Source organism: Macaca thibetana, chromosome 7 (assembly GCF_024542745.1).
Source record: "Macaca thibetana thibetana isolate TM-01 chromosome 7, ASM2454274v1, whole genome shotgun sequence".
NCBI classification, from domain to species: domain Eukaryota; kingdom Metazoa; phylum Chordata; class Mammalia; order Primates; family Cercopithecidae; genus Macaca; species Macaca thibetana.
In genome coordinates this window covers 28,950,084-28,967,910 of record NC_065584.1, presented here as the reverse complement: position 1 = coordinate 28,967,910, position 17,827 = coordinate 28,950,084, and the positions used below count along the sequence as shown (strand labels likewise).

General features: G+C 39.9%; 2 protein-coding genes across 2 annotated transcripts in view; one reads left to right on the top strand and one right to left on the bottom strand.

Moving 5' to 3' along the window:
- Positions 1-17,827, top strand: part of LOC126959123 (neurexin-3) — a 792,314-nt gene that overhangs the window by 422,077 nt on the left and 352,410 nt on the right. The gene's annotated exons all lie outside the window — the stretch shown is intronic.
- The window catches only part of SNW1 (SNW domain containing 1), a 1,184,582-nt gene that overhangs the window by 945,449 nt on the left and 221,306 nt on the right, over positions 1-17,827 (bottom strand). The gene's annotated exons all lie outside the window — the stretch shown is intronic.

Here is a 17,827-nt window from a genome sequence, read left to right as displayed (position 1 = left end):
GTCTGTGTCAATGTTAGATAAAAGTTATTCATGTATTTTAGATGAGATGGAAGAGGAATGCAGTTTGCCAAGGAGTGATGACATAAAGGAATGTGCTTATGGGGTCTTTAGAGGGCTATCCCTGCCTGGAGGGTTTTTGAGGGTAGGTATGAGGCCAGGTGGGTGGCTCCTCTGTGTTATTGAAAAAAGGAGATTGTCTTTCAGAGAGCACTGAGGCCTAGAGCACTCTTATCAGTTGGAATGCCTGTCAGGCCTCACAGAGAGTGGAGAAGCATTTTATATATCACAAGCCATTGCATGCCATAGCTTCTCCTTTTCTTGTCCCCTTTATTTTCCCCTACCAGCATAGCTCTCAGATTCATTAACAACCCTTTCATGCCTTCTACAGCCACCAGGAAGAGAAATAAAGAGGTCTGGGAGAATCCAATCTTCTTCAGCTTGTCCTTTTTCACTCTCTTAGCTTTTTTTGTCTGTTTGTTTCTCTTTCCCTCTCTCCCTCCCTCCCTTCTCTCTTCTCTCTCTCTCTCTCTCATTTTTGTTAGACTGCTCTGCATCAGGCTAGAGTTTCTTTTTCAATTTCCCTCTTCTTTCACTGTTTTTAATTGTTTCAGTGCCTTTGTTTTTCCCTAGACTTGAGCACAGTGGGAAAGGTCAGCTGGCAGAAGAGGGGCTGTACACAGCTGATAAGGCCTTCAGGAGACTGGATTGGAGTCATTAGGCAGCATTCTCTCCCTGAAGTGGTAGAGGCAACACTGTTGCAGGGGGAAGAAAAAAAGAGCTCAATGAGTAGAAAAGGCAACTTATATCAAGTGAGCAGCTTGGCTATGTGAGTGCTAAGCAGTGTACTGCTTACCCAGAGCCCTTTTCCAGTGGCAGGTGCTGCCCAGTGCCAGCTCCAGTGACTCTGGGACATTGATAGAAATGTGAATCTGGATGAGGCACACATGCAGGAGGCTTGGAGGAAGGACTCAACTAGGAATCAGGCATCTAACATCCTGGAAATCAAAGCTGTCTCGTTAATATATCTGCCTCATGGTTATTTTACAACTAATGCACTTATATAAAAATCAGAAAGCCTGGGTTCTGGTCTTGGGTATATTGCTAATTACTTTGGGAAAGCATTAAACTATACTAGCCTTATAAAAAGAAGTAGAAAATGTGTGGTTTTTAAAGCACTTTCCATAGATAATATCTAGAATTCATCTTACTGATTTCATTTGCAAAGTAGAAGTGAGGAGGATACCCCTTCTTGGACATGGCTGTGAAAACCAGTTAATTCCTTTTTATGTAAGTACCTTGAGGTAAACCCAAAGTCAAAGCCCTTGGAACTCATCCAAATAGCCTATCAAAAAAATTCATGATGGAGTACTGCAGAGCTTTTAAAGAAATGGACATCTTCCAGAATGGGAAAAAGAATAATTGATATGGATAATACCATGGCATTGCATAATTCTTTTTTTGTTTTTTTAAGAGACAAACTCTTATGCTGTCACTCAGGCTGGAGTGCAGTAGTGTGATCATGACTCACTGCAGCCTCGAACTCCTGGGCTCAAGCAATACTCCTGCCTCAGCCTCCCAAGTAGCTGGGAATATAGACACATGCCACCATGCCCAGATAATCTTTTTATTTTTTGTAGAGATAGGGTCTCTTTGTTGTCCAGGCTGGTCTAGAACTACTGGCTTCAAGTGATCCTCCTGGGTCACCAGGATTGCAGGCATGTCAATATGGCTCAGCAAATTCTTTATGTTTTCAAAACTTTTTTTTTTATACTTCACAATAACCTGATTTAAGGATACTTCCTACCATAATGTGCCTGAAAAATATGACATGCTAATATCTGACAGAACTCCTATTTTCACTGTCCACCTGGCACACAACAAGTATTCTCAATAAAGGTTTGCTCAATGAATGAATAAAATGATTGAGTGAATGAGTAACTTAAAGCCTTCAAGTAACACATAGTTAACTGTGTATATTTGGCTCTCCTTGGTCAAGCCCAGTAATGGTTGGGTACAAGGAGGAATTGGGGTAGATAATGTTGGCCATAAAGGGTATAATCTGGTTATATTGGTAGTTCTGCTGTCTTGCCATAGAAAAGGGAGCCAAAGGGTAATAACTAGAGCTCTGTTACCTTGGGAGGCCCTTGGGAAAGAGCCACTGTCCAGGCTAGCAAACACAGAAGCCCTAGAAGATCATATAGTGAATTGCTTAGCTCCTGCTCTCACTGCAGTGCCTTTTACCCAAAACAAACTCTTGTTTTAGTAGGAGAAGCAACAAGGTTGGAGTTACACCCAAGTCTAGCTTCATTCTAAATTCCCTTGTCAATTATTATTCTAATTGGATGGCCCTGGACCCCTTAATCTCAGCTCCCCTCCTTGAAAACTATCAATAATAATACCTAAATTGGTTGTTGTGAAGATTCTATGAAAGATTAATACAAAGCCAGAGATAAAGCCCTGATACACAATAAGCTTCAAAAATGGTACCTGGCATCATCACTATCATCACCCCCATTTCAGGGGCTCTGGGAGTTTCCTGGTATGAAACAGTGATCGTGATGCTTACTGTCTAAGGTTATAGAATTGAGGAGATGATATTTGTAAAGAGCCTCTTGCAATGACAGGCGTGTAGTAGAGAGAAAATAAGTATTGGCTCCTTTCCCTCTCCTTTCTTCTATGATGTCTTCTTTCTTTTCTACTTTAGCCGAGGTAGTGGTACATCATTACTCTTTCATAAAGTGACACAACGTCATTGAGGAATGCTCAAAAGTCCCCAGGAGATGAATGCTCATAGCTGGTTGAAGCAGACGTAGGAGGGTAGCATAGAGGGGAAGGAGGAATGAGCAGCACTCGGGAATGCAAGACAGATCTTTTCTGCCAAACCTAGGTGCACCAGAGGCTCCCATCCTAAAGCTTTTGTGAAGTTTCTGCCTGTTCCTGGAGTTATCCATGTAATCCTTGAGAGAACACTTCTGTTTGTACAAATCATTCCATACAACGTAATTAGCTACTTATAATACAGAGGACACTTGTGATCCCAAATTCAAACAATTGAAAAAGCAAACTCAGTTTATTCATGGTGGTGTACAATGATCATTGATAATGAGCTAGATGACTGTGAGGTGCTATGGAATCTCAAAGACTCTTATGAATTCTCAAAGGGAGTTCACCTTATTCATAGGATGACTTTAGGTTAGTAGAAAATAATGGCTTTAAAAAGTAATATACCATAGCAATGAATACATTACTTATATTGTTCATGTGATTACTAGTTCTTCAAAAACCAAAATGCCAAATTTAAAAATGATTAGAAATTAATAGCCAACAAAAACATCCCACTAACTCAATGCCTGTTCTTTGCCAATGATTCTAGCTAATGGAGAGTTTTTACTTGATGTGCTTTATTTTTTTACCTTCTGACATCTGATCCATGTAGAATGACCAGCCATCCTGGTTTTCTAGGAACCAGCTATTCTAGTACTGAAAGTCCTGGTGAACTTCTCATTTCTAGGCAAATTGGGATGGCTGGTTACTCTACTTGAAGCACCTGGTGGACCTCTTTTCAGGACAGCACCATGTTTAGACCAACATCTGACTGACAACTCACAAAGAAAAGAATCTCCGGTCCCAGATTATTTATAACTTTTGGATCTTGTTGACAAAGAAAATTTTTATGAAAAAAGAAAATACAGTTGACTACTTTTCTATTTATTTAAATAATAATATTAACAAATTTTGTCTATCATCACTGTCGTTTTATAAGACAGGAAATTACAAAACCAAAAAAGTAGAAAGGAGTAGAATGTAAATTTTACAAGGGTTCTACAGTGATGTGTTTTTCACTATGTTCCCAGTGCCTATCACAGTGTGTGGTGTGGCATAGATCCTACATAAATATTTGTTGAATAAATGAACAGTGTATAAATTTAGCTTTTATTACAAATGTACTACACTCTTCTTATTTTTCTTTTTTTCTTTTATTATTTTGTTTGTTTTTGAGATGGAGTCTCACTCTGTCGCCCAGGCTGGAGTGAAGCAGCATGATCTCGGCTCACTGCAAGCTCCACCTCCTGGGTTCACGCCATTCTCCTGCCTCGGCCTCCCGAGTATCTGGGACTACAGGCGCCCGCCACCACGCCCAGCTACTTTTTTGTATTTTTAGTAGAGAAGGGGTTTCACTGTGTTAGCCAGAATGGTCTCCATCTCCTGACCTCGTGATCCGCCCACCTCGGCCTCCCAAAGTGCTGGGATTACAGGCGTGAGCCACCACTCCCAGCCATTTTTCTAAATGTATTATAGATTGATGAAAACTTTCCCTTAGACCATTGCTTGGGAATCAATAATTGAAATCTAAGTCTGTGGACGGTAGAGTTTTTTGATAGTAAGTTTTTATTGTAAATTATTTTAATGGCATTCTTTTGTTTATGCTAGTCTCATGTTCATTATAGTTGGTATGGTCCGCCGCCCGTGAGATAATCACTTGGATAAGACCAAGTTTCTGGGCCTTTAAATCAGAGAATCAGGTTCATTTAACGTCCTGTTACATCTCAACTTCTATCCGTAGCAAGATACATCTTTGCAGATACCTACATGGAGAGTTCGCTACATCTGGCAGGGATGAGCCACTGGTCCTCATTTTCTTAATTCCTGGACAATGTTTTTGTGTATTCTGACCAAGTGCTCTTGCTTTTCTTTGTTCTGATTCATTCATCTACAAAGCATGGTCAGAAACCTTGACCAACTGCTGATATGTACAAATATCACAACCTCTCCAAGTCTGGGATCTCCTACCATAGTTGAGATATCCACATCATTCACAGTTTTGTCATAACTCATGGATAAAAAAAAATCATTGATGAATCATATCCAGTATTTCTGAAGAGGTTTAGAATTTTGGTTTCATGGATAGCATAGGAAATGTAAATATCCATCATAAATGTCTCTACAAGCTACAAAACTAAACCAATTTGAGTCTTCATGTCAGAGAGTCTTAATACTCTCAGTTTTGTTGTTCTTTTTAATCACAAATCAACTAACCATTTCCCTTTCTGCAGCTACCTTGGCACAATCCCTGAGCATGTTTCTGAACTTAGCCCTCTGGGGTCATTGCTCAGATTCTAGCTGTTTGGTCATGGATGGGGTTATTGGGGTGTTGCAGCATCTGTAAATGGTTAAAGGAGAATTAGAGTCAGTGTATCAGGCTCACGCCTGTAATCCCAGCACTTTGGAGGCGGAGGTGGGAGGATCGGGAGGATCAGGTCAGGAGATCGAGACCATCCTGGCTAATTCGGTGAAACCCTGTCTCTACTAAGAAATACAAAAAATTAACCGGGTGTGGTGGCGGGTGCTTGTAGTCCCAGTTACTCGGGAGGCTGAGGCAGGCGAATGGCGTGAACCAGGGAGGCGGAGCTTGCAGAGCCGAGATTGTGCCACCTCACTCCAGCCTGGGCAACAGAGTGAGACCCTGTCTCAAGAAAAAAAAAAAAAAGTGGATTTCCTTATTTATGCTCTCATAATTAAGATTATTTTAGCATTTATATCATGTAGTGAATATACACAATTCCCATGATTTTTCCTATTGTTTTATGATCCATATTTATATCCCCAAGTATATGGTTAATACCTCTAAGTATTTGCAAAAATCTAGCCTTATTGAGCAGATAGAGGTTCTTTTAACAGCTATTGAAGGGTGCTTATACTTTACAAAGTCAGATAATGTATGTGAAAGTGGTTTGGAATATGTGACATGCTATGCGAATGTGTTTTTTTTTTTTTTTAAAGAAATGAATAGCTCATCTCCCATAGGCATATTATTGACAGGGGGCTTTTCAAAGGATACACCAACCTAAATAGGAAGCAGCATGATCTAGTGGAAAGCATGTAGTCTTTGGAGGTTAACATTGGCTTGTATTTTGGATCTGCTTCCAACTAGAAATTGTAGAGGATTTAGTCCCTTCTGAGCCTTAGTTTTATCATCTGAAAAATGGGCTAGTAAAACTTTATTTCACAGGGCTTTTGTGAGGGATAAATAAGAAATATACCAAGTATCCTAATAAAAAATTCTCATTTCAGATGAAATATGAGCATGTAGATATGCTATCTCTGTTAATAATTCATTTGTTCTGTGTTGTTTTGAACTCTTGTAACTTTAAATCACTAAAACAGGTTAATTCTTGTCCAATGCTATGTATATTGTGTTTGTTTCATTGGATCATAATACAGGTTCAATAAATGTTAATTTCCTGTTCTTTGTATGCTATAGCAAAAATAAAAAATCTTCTGATGCTTAAAAAGACTGGTAATAGACTGAGATGAAGAAATGACAAAAATGAAATAAATACTTTCTTCTAGTTTTATGCACAATATCAGTACTATAATTGAATATGCAATCACTAAAGATTTTCTTCTTTATTTAGGTTTCTTGAATCAGGTCACTGATTTTTAAGTCTGCGTCCATTTTGGAGAACTCTCCCTCCACACTCCCTTTCAACATATCCCATCCTCTTCCACCTCTCCATTCAGATTCTTTCATTTAATTATTTCAGACCCCGGGAATTAGCAGTCCCTTCTTGAAAGCATTGGAATGGGGCAATTTTAATTTTTATCAGTATCAGCTTCCTCCTCCTCACTGCCATATTTACCTCTTTGGGAGGAAAAGGAAGTGCATATGTAGCTATAAAAGAAGACATAGCCCAGGTTTCTAGAATTTGCACCTCCACATTCTCAGATTTCCCCAGTCTGTGTCTCTGAACAGGGTTTTAATCACTTGGGCTCTTGTCCTTGGCACTGAAAGCTTTAAGAGTACTGCAGAAATGGTAAATTAACCACATTTAACAAAACAGAAAATTTTCATTGTGTCATAAAAAGCCTTATTGATCTTGTCCAGGCATTGACTCCAGGTCCTTTTAACAAGCCACTCTGTCTAGACTTGCAGGCTAGAGCCCACCATGCTAACAAAGGAGGAACTGGGCTGCCCTCCCTCCCCCTGCAGGGGAAGGCTAAGAGGGTGGGCACAGATTTAGGCTTCTCAGGGCTGATTTTCTTAAAGAGCTAGCATGATTTTATTCTGCTGTGGAAAGGAAAAGCATTAGGAGGCTTGTGGCAGATGTACCTGTCACTTATTCCAGACTCCAGCCTTGTTTGACTCTCTGTATCTGCCGTGGAACTCCCCCATGGTAACAGATTAACGTGTCTTCCATATCCCTCAGCTTCCAGCAACATTTCCTCCTGTTGCCCTTAGGAATCTAGACCGAACTCTGATGCCAAGGTACTGAACAGTGGGTCTCCAGAAAGAGCAGGGAAAGCAACGATGGGGCAGGAGGAGGAATTGGCAACTGTAGAATCACTGTGACCAACTCAACTTCATTTCAATTCAATTCCACAGATCTTTACTTAACAAATTTGGGTAAACAGGAGATTTTGAAAAGGCAAGAAAAATTGTAGCTCACAGCGTATGGTTAAAAAGTTGACACCCATAAATCAAGTAACCAAAGAATCATTCAAGATTTATTGGGTGGCTAGATGTTTTATTGGCAGCAGAGATTTAACTTTTCAAAAAATGATAAAGTATTTCAAACATAAAACATATAGAACCTATAGTAGAGGATATTACATATGTTGCTTTACCCATCACTCAGATTGAACAAATCTTAATGTTTTGCCATTTTTGCTTTATATCTTTTTGTAAAGACTTAGTCATGTTCGAATACCTCCCTGGTTCCATTTATTCTCTTCCTCCTCCAAAGTAACCACTACCTGAAGTTGATGGGGAGATTTTCTGTATACATATTTCTTATTCTTGTTACATATGAATAGAGCTGTGGTATCTAATAATTAGTGATCACCGTATAGCTATGTGTGTGTATGTGTATATGTTAGTGGAGGTCAGTTTTATCAACCCCTCACCATTTATATTCATTATTTTCCATATATTCTGGGCTGAAGGAAGGACATGTTAAGTAAAATTCTTTAACACCTTATACTTCCCTGTTCACCACCCAAGCAAAGCTTGGTACCAGTTCTAGATCCCACTTTCCTATTTTAGGATCAGGAAGGTTCACGTAATATCTGGTTGTCTTGTTTTCTCTAGATACTTAAAGGTGGGGAGTTATACTGAAAATATAATTTAATTGCAGATTTATTAAGGCAGGAGGTAGATTACATGATCTTCTAAGATTTCTTCTGACACTATGGTGATAATTGTTACAGAGAATTCTTGTTTTCATCTTGGACTAAAGAGATATTTGATAGAAATAAATATTGTAAAGTTCATCTGGTAAAAAATTCATACTTATTGCTTTGAAATATCTAAATATCTGTACGAGTTTTCCCAAATTCTGAAACCTTCATGACTTCTATATTATTTTCTAAACATGTATGTGTGAATATAGTGAGTATCTAATTTTGGTAGCAATTAGGGTTGGTATGTGTGCTACTATATATAAAAAAACATTTCAGATGCTCTACTTCCTGCTCTAGATTCATTGTGGATATTTTTCATTATTATTAATTTTGTTCATATCAAAATTATACAAAAATATACAGTGTTGCTAGGGACACAGACCTCTCCTTTCCAACTCTGTGTCCTTCCTAACATTTTTTTCCTTATGAAGTCCACAGAATGTTGTGTGACAGTGTGGCATTTGCTATTTTGGTATAATAGCCTTAGTTATTGAGTGCTTTTGATGATTCTTTTTGGTCTTGGCCAAGAGTGAAAGGATATGTAAGTTTGTGGGTATGTGTATATTCCACAACTTTTTGTTCAAAAACTTTAAAATTCAATGTGAAACTTATTTTGTGGAAGTCAATTCTGGTTAAGTTCTCCACCATCCTAATTACTCATATACTCTGTGTAACTTCAAGAAATGTATTTTTAGGAGACACTTTGGGTTAGAGCTGGCTTTGCAATTATTGATATATTTTCTTGTCATCGAACTCACGTGGCTCCAGATGTGCCTGTTATCCCTCCAGTCACAGTGAAAGCAACCCAAGGACCAGTTTGATATCCTGAATTTCTCCTAATACCTTTATTTCGGTGCCTATTTCAATGTTTGTTGAGCGCTGAGGTGACAGCCATAACATTTCCCTTTGATTTCTGAACTGATTGTGTAAGACATAAGAGTCAAATCATAATTGTGTCAAGGATCCAAATATCAGTTCTACTGCTGGTAGAGTTAGAGGATGTGGCGTTTACTGCAGTCAAATTGGGCTTCTTTATAATTTTTCCCTTGAATTAAACTCACCTACTCAGCAACAGGTAGAAGAGCCAGACAACTGCAGGCCTTCTTCCATAAGGGCTGAGTTTACTGCGATAAGGATTACTGCTTGCGACCGCCTAAAGGAGATCTCACAAGCCTTGTAGAAAAAAGTAGAATAAAAGGCAGGTCACCTGGGAATACTGATTATCTAATTAGGAAACGTAGAACTAGTGTATCAGACCCTTACTACAGCACCAAGCAGATGAATCACTGCAGGAGAATGAATAAAGGAGAGATGGTCAAAGTGTGACTCCAAAATTATTCTCTTCTGGGGAATGGGGAGGAGATGTTCACATGGAGTCATGGGGGCAGGGAAATGGATTCCCTCTGTAAGATGGACTGCACTATTTGTGTTCAATGCTTGTTTGATTGACTGACCCAGAATTAAAATGAGAAACGAATACTGAAAGAAGCATAATTACAGTTTTGTTTATACGGATCTGGTGGTTAAGGGGAAGTAAAATGTACAGTGCATTGCATAAATGATTGTAAGTGGGAAGACAGGTGTGCAGTACCATTGGCTCAGGTTGTGTATTTATTTTTTCATTTTTAATTTTTTTAGCAACATCCATCCTATCTTAGAAATGTCTCCTGGATCGCTATATTACATAAATTATTATAAGTGGGAAGATAGGCAGTACAATTGTGTGCAGTACAATTGGCAAACAATTGGCTCATGTTTTGTGTTTTTTTTAATTTATTTTTATTTTTTAGCAATATCCATCCTATCTTAGAAATGTCTCCTGGCTCCCTCTTCACATCTCTAGTCATTTGTCCACAAACTGGACCCCTGGTACAATACAAGTATAATTCTGCCACTCATTAGCTGAATTTCTTCTCTGCTAATTCCCCATCCCCAGTGCTCAAGAATGTTGTAGAGAAGGCCCCAGTCTGCATCTTGAACCTATACACGTGTCTATTGCTCTAGCCACCTTGCACTTTTCACCTTCTCCTAAATACTCTATGCTCTTCTAATGACCACACCAATGGATATGCCGTTTCTTCTAATTAGCATTTCATTCCTCCCTTTGTAGGTAAACTCCTATTCATAACTCAAGACACATTTTAAGTATGACCTCCTGTATGGAACCTTCTCTTATGCCCAGGTTCAGTTATTCTCTCTTCTGTGTGCCTATATCACCTACCAAACACTTAACTACACTGGTAATTATTTGCTTGTGCATGCCTTCTCAACAAAAACAATGATAGCTAACACTTCTATGGCTGGGAACTGGGCCTAGAACTTTATTGTATTCCTGCCTCACAGCAACTCTATGAAATATGTACTATGGTTATTCCCATTTTTTAAATTAGAGAAAGAAGGGTTAGAGAAGTCAAGTAATAAGCTAAAGTTCCATAGATTTAGGTAAGTTTCAGAGCTGGGTGTCAAACCCGCGTCTGTCTGATTCAAAGCTTTTATCATTACAGTTCATACCGTAAATCCACTGTTCAGCCAGGCAGAGTGCCCTGTTAACATGAATCTGTTGTCAGGGCCTGGCACATAGCAGGCATTCAAAATTTTTCAGCTTTACAATTCCTTTTTGTCTGTAAAATGTCAGCTAATGATTTATACTTACAAGGTTGCCATGTGACTTAAGTGCATTCAGCACTGAACACATTACCTGGTGCATAGTAGGCACCTGTGAATCTTTATTTCTTAAGTGAATAAACAAAAATGTAACTTTTATTGTAATGCAGTTGACAGCAATTCAGTCTTTAGGATACCATTAGCTTTCTAGTGATTTCAGTGAAGCGTGGTTTTCCAGGCCATTCTTCTGTGGACGGAGGCAGCTTCCCTCACCAGGATGCTGGCTGTTTATTTTCCAACTGACAAGTTGATTTACTATTTTCCTTCTCATCACTTTCAAGAAGCATCTGCAGGCTAGTGAGTGACCCAGGCAGTGTGGAAAAGTCCATTTATTTCTCTGCTGCGTCTTTCCTACAGAGAGTCTGAGGATAAGGGTTGGAAATGGCCTCAGGAGGTCAGATTTCCTGTGTGTTTTCTTTTGTAGTGCAGGATTGCTCAGGGCAACACAATTTCCTGTCTGCTGGTACACTCTACTTTTAAAATACCTGTGTGATGGGATGTGGCAGGTAAAGGATTTTGTTGTTTGTCCTTGGGGGATGGCTCTGCAGTTTGATCTCTCTTAATGCTTTCTTTGGCCCTAAAATACATTGTAAGGGAAATGAGACAGGGAGAACCAAGAGTGCAGTTCACTTGTGCAATCTTTCGCCTTTCAACACAATCATTCTGTTCCTCCCTAAATTCTAGCAGGAAATGTCGTTAAGTGTACAATAGAATTCACTCCACTAAAAGGATTTCTACTTTCCCCTCATTTTTGCAAATATGATCATCTCACAGCTCAGCAGATAACTTGGATGTCTGCTCACAGCTTCCTAAGAGGCTCTTAGAGGTAGGTGTTCCTGTTCAGTGTATTGGATTCTTAGCAGGTTGGATAGTAAGGAAACAGACTTGTAGAGGAATGAACTCATACTTGCCATATTTTTTTTTTTTTTTTTTTGCCAGCAAAAATACTCAAATTGCTGTTTTAGCTCAAGATACCTTTCAGCAATAAGGGTATATGCAGCCCCTCCATCCCCCAGGAATGAGTAGAATTGTGCAATCGTGGACTTATTGCCTAGACATTTATTTCTGCAGTTGTGTACCCTTTTGCCTTGGACCCATTACTTCTTTTGTCATTGCTGAGGCTTCTTTGCCTGGAAAGCACTGGCCAGAATTGGGTGATCTGTGAGTTCGTGACTTGAGAACCTTCAACCTCTGATTGCAGTTGCACTGGTGGAGAAGGCACAATATAGCCCCTGCTGGGTTTGTCTTCACGGAGAGCAAATGAGTTCACAGGGTGGCCACAAGACCACAGGCCATCTCTTTGCCTAGCAGGCAAGGCAATAGTAGTCCATGTGTTTTTTTGCCTCATTAGTTTCCAGGTGGGCCAGGCCAGGATGGGCAGCCAGGTTATCTTTGCATGAATACAGGCTAAAGTACTGCGCTGTGCTGCTGTTTGAGGCCAGTTTGAAGGACAAAGGCTGCATGCTACAGTGAGAACAATTTCGCTGTGTCTCTGAGGTTCATCATCAGGAAGCTGGCTCCCACTCCTTTTCTGGAGCTCAGCAGGTGTTCTTCACAGGACCACTGACTACAGCCACTTCAGAGGGGTCAGCATTTTAACAGGCTCTTCTAAGTATCTAAAAATTCCATTTCTAAGGCTCTCTGTTGGAGGTAAAGAGTGTTATCTTCTCAGATTGGCTTTTTCTTTTCAGTTTGGTGCTGAGAATTTGGAAGGAAAGTCAATGTACTCCCCTACTTGCCTGCTTGGTTTCCTGCTGCCTACCAGGGCTCTTGCCTACCATTGTCACTAGTTTTACCTTTCAACAGATTTAACTTCATGCAGCTGCAGAATATCAGATACAGGGTGCTAGGCATCTGCTTTGGGAATCTGAGTTTCTGGCAAAGTAGTGGTATGGTGTAGTAGCAAAAGCAATGGAATGAAAATCATGGCATTACAGTTTTGGAAATGGCACTCTGTAGTACCTTGGACAGCCCCTGTAAACTCTGTGTGTCTCTATTTCCTCACATTGGTGTAATCATAGCAAAATGACCTCACAGAGCATTGAGAGAATACCAATAATAATTAAGAAAGCATTTGGAGGCCGGGCGCGGTGGCTCAAGCCTGTGATCCCAGCACTTTGGGAGGCCGAGACGGGCGGATCACGAGGTCGGGAGATCGAGACCATCCTGGCTAACACGGTGAAACCCTGTCTCTACTGGAAAATACAAAAGGGCTGGCCGGGTGAGGTGGCCGGCGCCTGTAGTCCCAGCTGCTCGGGAGGCTGAGGCAGGAGAATGGCGTGAACCCGGGAGGCGGAGCTTGCAGTGAGCTGAGATCCGGCCACAGCACTCCAGCCTGGGTGACAGAGCCAGACTCCGTCTCAAAAAAAAAAAAAAAAAAAAGAAAGCATTTGGAAATCCACGACACATCTAGATACATGTAAATGCCTGCTTGCAAATGGTCCTAGAATCCTTCTTTATCAATGCCTGACATGTTTTCATTTTCAGTCCTTTCTTGACTAATTCTTTGTCTTTTCCTGTCAAATTTTACCTTTGGTCTTTGGCTTTCCAATGATTGCACTTGGATCTTAAGTATCCACACTTTGGTTTCCTCCTGTGTTCTCTGGCTTGCTGGTGTCTCTGCCTCTCTTAGGTTGTTCTGCAAGGAACTTCTGCTTACATTCTTGCCCAGTGAAGTGCAAACCTCACTATATCCAGGAACTATATCAACATCTAGGCTGAACCAGTTCCAGGCAACCCCTGAAAAAGTAGTTCAAATGTATTTCTAAAAGATTATGCAATCTCTTAAAAATACAGATTGAATCCTTCTATCCCTCTCAGTAAAATTATGCAGTGGTTCCCTGTAACTTATAGAAGTTCAATTTTTTTGCCCTCAAAGCCCAGTCTGGGTTTTTAAGACACCAAGCCATAGGAATGGCAGGCCTAATTAAACAGTTATATGCATTTTCCCCACACTTCTTAGATTGCATAGTAATAAAATATAACACTGAGTATTTTAATCTGCTTTGGAATTTCTCAGAGAAATAGAGTGATAATAATATATAAATTATAAGTTGGGTGTCTTTTGGGGGAAAGGAGTGAAGAACAGAATTAAGTAAATGCTTATTAATACTAAGTATATATCAGTATTGATTTATCCAGCCATTTGAAAGATCAGTACTTTATATATCTTATACAAACTGATTTAAAATCTTGAATTATACATATCTAGATTGCATCTAGTGTTTAATCAATTGGACGCTTACGAATAATGGATAAATGATTTTTTGTCATACAGAATTGAGCTCTGCTTTTCATGCAGTGAGAATAACACTTTTCATTTTTACACTTATGCAATTGATTGTAAACTTTGGGATAATATAATTTAAATGGAGCTAAACAGTCCATTAGCTATGTCAGTGCCTCCTCTCTTGCCAAGCTGTAGTTTTATGCTAAGCTGTTGTGTACTGTGTTACATAATCCCCTGCATTCATTTTCTCTACCTGTTTAGCTTGAATATATACAAGGTGACTGCATTGTCTCTTCAACCTCCTTCTCAGTATAAACACCAAGTATAAACAGATTTTGGGTGCTATTTTGTTTTTTCTAATGGAGGATTCAAAGGATTGAATAAGGTTAGAAATGCATGTTTGTCACTATTTGGTTTTGCCCATTTTAGTTACTCTTACTGTCAACTTAGTGTGATTTTCAAGGTGATAAGAGAGTGGTTGAGTCTCAGCTACTAGAAGGAAATTAAGATAGATTGGGGGTCTTATAAGAAAAATCATGTCAGTTGTGCAAGTGTACAAAACAGTGATTTCTTCAAGGTCCTCATTTTTTTCTCCTTCTCCTTTCTAGCCCTTGATATGCTCTTTTAGAGACTGGGTTATTGGGAGGCGGAGGTTGCAGTGAGCTGAGATCGCGCCACTGCACTCCAGCCTGGGTGACAGAGAGAGACTCCATCTCAAAAAAAAAGGCTGGGTTATGCATTTCTAGTGCCTCTTACAACATAAAGTGTAGGGGAAAATTATTTTATCACTTGAAAATGATATAAATTTGCTTATGTAGGATACGACTTAGAGAGAATATGTCAGTTGTCTATTGTTTGTTGACCAATGGAGGAGATATCCCGACAGGGTAATGCTGACCTTGGTAGCCTCCTCTGACTCAGGGATGAGGTAAACTGAGAAAATTCTTCGTTGGATGAAAAGATTGGGAAGGTTGTGAATGGTTACAGCAATTTCTGTTAAATATTTGCAAAGGAAGGCACTTCGCCACATAAAATCTTCATCGGTGTATTTGCATGGAGATTAGCATAAATATGCATGTGATTTGCATAGGCCTTTTCTTCCTCACATTGGTTTTAGTTCTTATTTATTTATGGTGATATTCTCTTCTCTACACTGATGCCATTTTTTCCCTCTATGGCCTCCCACATAAAAGAAGTGTTTTTGCTTTAAATACAGATCTAGGGAAACATTTCTTTTGGTGAATGAGTGATTCATGTAAGGTGAGAGGAATTGGTTTCTGGCTCAGTTTATTCAAAGTTTGGGATGGTTTGTCAGTCAATGTACCGTTCCATGGAATCATTTGTGGCCTTTGACAAGACAAGTAGGAGCATCTGGAATGTCCAGAGTGATGGGCAAAGGGAAGATAATGAATGTTTAGACTAAGAAAAGCCCAGACATGCCCCAAGCCCAGAGTACCACAAACTAACTGTGTTGTCTTGGGCAACTCACTTATTTCTAGTCATCAATTTCTTCCATAATAAAATAAGGACATTAAATCAGGCCATCTCTAAAATCCCTTATAGCTCTAAAATTTATTATTTTGACAGACTCCTTGCTCTAATTATATAAAAAATATTAAGCACCATGTAGCACATTAAATAATATCTGGTGCCTTGCTGTTCTGTGTCAAACTTTTCCCCTTTGAAGGGTACTGGATGATTAATTTAAGCTTCTCTTTATAGGCCCTACTTTCCTTGCTCATTTATCTCAGTTCAGTGGGCACACAAGGTATAACTTAAATGTTTATAGAAGACACCCATTAATATACCACTTGTGGTGCCAAGGACGTGCACAGTAGTTGGCTCTGTAGAAAAAGAGCTTAGTTGTGATAACGCCGTTTGATTTGTCACCTTCTACTCTAGATCAGGGTCACCTCCAGGTCTCCTGAACAGGGGCTTATCCAATTGCATTTTAACAAAGTTGTTTCTTCAGAAATGAGGGGAGAGATCATGACAATAGACAGAACACTAGGGGATTGGATAGATCTACTTCAAACATGCAGACAGTGTTGAATCTCTGCTTTATTATTTTGGGGGGGCTATTTCTGCTAAAATCCAGCATGCGTTATGTGCTCACTACTTAAACATGTGCAAGCTACCCTGTGAGCATTTATAGGTGAACAGGTCTCTTTTGCTTATACCAGTGTGTGTGCAAGCAGACATATGCAGGTAGACACATATGACTGGGCTACTCTGAAACACACAAGAGAAATTTGATCTCTTCTTTAATTCCCTGGAGTATGAAGCTGAGGTTGATGTTTTAATGATCTCATAATGCTAAGATTAATTTAACAATATGTAGTGGCTAGTAGTCTCTTCACATTATAAAAGCGTCTCCTTTTTACAGGTCTTACTTTATGATGAGAAAATATTTATTTTGCCTAAGAAGTTTACCTGGGGCTGTGATGGTTGATACAGATCTGAGCTGAAGCGGACTTGGCTTTGGTTAATAAGCCTGGATTGTAGTTCCGGCAGGGAAAATAGAATTCTTTCAACCTTATTTTGTAGCCTCCAATCTTTAGAGGAAAACTGTATATCTCAACTATTGTTGCCATTTTCTTTTGGTAATGAGGTACGTTTGATATCTTTTGACCAACTCTGGTATGAGTTAGACCATTCTAAGTAAGGCTATCTGGCAAGAGGACAAATGGAATTTCATAACACTGTGTGTCAAAATTATAAATTGAAAAAACAAATAATTAAAGAAAATATATTTCATCCTCTTACCTTGACAAATATACCTTTATAACTACTTGGAAAGCCAGGTTCAAATTTAGAATTTTTGGATTCCTTGGAGTTCTGCATTGGGAAATAGCAGCACAGGGGGAACCAGCCAACCCCTAGTCCTCAGCCTATGGTCTGCTCCCTTCTCTTCCCACCTTTGGCTTTGTCCTATATCATGCCCCAGCCTAATGGACAAGCCCTATCCACATTTCTGCAAGTAGTCCCCCATGGCTGCTCCTCAGACCTTGCAAGATGTATGGTTTGCCTTTAGAAAGATGGATCCAGGGCTGGGCGTGGTGGCTCATGCCAATAATCCCAACACTTTGGGAGGCCAAGGTGGGCAAATCACAAGGTCCAGAGATCGAGACCATCCTGGTCAACATGGTGAAACCCTGTCTATACTAAAAATACAAAAATTAGCCAGGCATGATGTTGCACGCCTGTAGTCCCAGTTACTTGGGAGGCTGAGGCAGGAGAATCGCTTGAACCCGGGAGGCGGATGTTGCAGTGAGGTGAGATCACACCACTGCAATCCAGCCTGGTGACAGAGCAAGACTCAAAAAGAAAAGAAAAAGAAGGAAAAAGAAAGATGGATCCAGGGAAGAGGCCTGCACAAGCCCTGAAAAACAGGCTTAAGGTTTTTTGACTGGGCAATGACAAGGTCCCAGTCTATGAACTATTGTCTTGAAAGAGAATATGGGCTCCAGTAGAATGCGATCTTGGCCCCGTGGAACCCTAGTTCCGTGGGGAAGGATAGTTCTGTGGGGAAGAAGAGAATGCCATATTAGCCCCGTGGAGCCCTAGTTCTGTGGCCATAGGATAGTCCAACCAGGGTCATCTAAAACAGGATACCCTAGAGCAGAGAGTCTTGAGTTTAACAGTGGTATTGCTGTCTTATCAAAACATACCAAATTCATTCTCTTCCCTTCTCCTTACCTGCTATATCACCTGCTCAGGTCTAACCCCCTGCTTAACAACCCAGCCATGTTC